This window comes from Etheostoma spectabile, chromosome 16 (genome assembly GCF_008692095.1).
Source record: "Etheostoma spectabile isolate EspeVRDwgs_2016 chromosome 16, UIUC_Espe_1.0, whole genome shotgun sequence".
Lineage (NCBI taxonomy): Eukaryota > Metazoa > Chordata > Actinopteri > Perciformes > Percidae > Etheostoma > Etheostoma spectabile.
This window is the reverse complement of record NC_045748.1, coordinates 19288099-19290395: the sequence shown is the minus strand read 5'-3', so window position 1 is coordinate 19290395 and position 2297 is coordinate 19288099. Positions and strand designations below refer to the sequence as shown.

Here is a 2297-nt window from a genome sequence, read left to right as displayed (position 1 = left end):
ACACCCGCCTTTTATACTGACACATTCAATCTAAAGCAGTAACCAACACAGCATGCTCTAAAATGACATGCTTTTCTTATACAACAATTTTACACTGGGGCGTCGGACTGGGGGGAAAAAGGGGACTAAGTACCCAGGGCCCTTATGTGAGGAGGGCCCAAAACAATGCTAGAATGAATAGCTATGGATGTGGCAAGGGGCCCATGGAAAATGCATTTCTAGAGGGCCCAGAATTTTGTGCCACGCCCCTGATTCTACATAGAGAATCTGATATGAACTGAACTCTACAACTATGCCACCCTTTACACCAAGCCAGTCTAGTTAACAGAGACAAGCATGAATGAAGAGGGAGACAAACTAAGTTAAAAATGATATCTTTGCTGTATCTACGACCTGAGAGGATAAAGTAAACTATAAAGTCAAACTCAAAACATTATGGGTTCAACAAAGAAAGAAATATACATATTAAAAGAGTGTGTGAGATCCAGCTCTAATAAAACTGCAAAAAAGGCATCAACAGTAAGACATTTGTTGGGAGTGTTTATTTTACTTCTAATCTATACATTTCTGATAGCAAATCATTTCCTCAGTTTCTTTTTCTACCTACACCTAACTGTGTCCATGGAAACAAACCAAGAAATAACCCCGGTTCAGCAATTCAATCTGTGAAAAAGATATGGCAATTCTTCACAGAACATAATTAATACAGTAATGGACTGGTATTGACATTGTGAGTCAACATAAAAAAGATAAAAGATATTTATTATATTAGATAGCTACAGCAATAGCAAATTGGTTTTGAATTCAAGGTTTAGATGTGAGTATTCTGCAGACTGAAAGACCCTTCAGTCCCAGCGGCACAGAATGTATGGCAGAAATTGTACTTAAGATGTTGAAGCAGACAGCACATAATAAGTCCAATATTCTTGGGTACAGATGTTGTAGAAATGTTTAGGCTACAGCACACACAGCTATCGTAGGAAAATAAACTGTTCTTCAATGTCCGGGGAGATTGAAGTATGGATAAAGTAAGTAATTCTCACTAGTTTCTCGTATACCAATAGACATCCCTAAATACCAATAGACATCCCTAAAATCTGATCAAGATGGAGGTTCAATTTATTCATTATTTGCTTTCTTTTTATTCACTAGCTATTACATGAGAAGACAATAACTTAGAGACACTATTCAGCTAACTGTTCCACATCCCTTGCAGGAGAAATTAGATCATGTTCTTATTACAGAATAGATGATCAGGCTAAACCCAGAGGCCCAAAAAAATACCTATAGTCATTTTATAAGGTTCATTTTATATTTGGATAAATGAACCTTAAAATAACAAATTCAATAAAATCCCCCAAATTAACCTGTGCGTGTGCGTGTCTTCAGGGGGATAAGCCATAACTCTACAAATTTCAATGAATTATAAAAGCTGAAAGTGTTGAATTGAAAGCAATTTCTGTAAAAGTCTGGTATGAAATTAAAAGAGGGAATGACTAGAGGGGCATATTCTGAGACGTAGCTTTATTGAATTTGATCAAGGAACAAACTGTTTGTTTTTCTTAAGATGAAAAGATAAGGTTAGGATCAAATCTGTCTCAAAGGGGTACCGTTGTTTGAAGTTGTAGGAGTCATTCTACTGTTGCTCTGATGTCATAACTACAAAATGTAGAAATGGATCCTAGTTCAAACTGCTTCCGAAAGATAAAAGAATATGTAGTCACAGTATGACAGGTGAGGAGGAGAAGCAGGCACACCTTCTCCTTCAATGGGCCGCACTTCATGATATACAGTACTATTGTGCACTCCAGCCAAATCCAATAAATGAAATGTTAAAGAAGAATATGCAATTCTTCACTAGTGTCGCAGCATGCCATTTGGTGGTTTAAATGGATTATAATGCCTAGCAGCCAACACCAGTGTGCATGGTTTGGCCCAAACATATTTTAAATTGGAAGAGATTTTTTATCATGAGAAGAAGAATAAACTTGGCCATTGAGCCATATAACTTCCTTAAACCCATAGAAACGTATCAAAAGTATGGATACTTATACAAAACAATACCTTTTAGTTACCACACGTTTAAAACAATAAGATCTCTTACACATCCAATAGTATTGGAAATACAGAAAAATAATACATTTCCAATACATTTTCAACCCAAGGCTACATAGATGAAACAACGAGGAAGAAATGAACTGGTCCTTGTTTCTATGTTCCACATATCTGGAACAAACCCCTGGAAAACTGCAGATCCGCTGTAACTCTCGGTTCTTTTAAATCAAGGCTGAAGACCT

General features: G+C 36.6%; 1 protein-coding gene across 3 annotated transcripts in view; it reads right to left on the bottom strand.

Annotated features, from left to right (window-relative positions):
- The window catches only part of unc5cb (unc-5 netrin receptor Cb), a 120187-nt gene that overhangs the window by 38412 nt on the left and 79478 nt on the right, over window positions 1-2297 (bottom strand). The window lies entirely within an intron of this gene.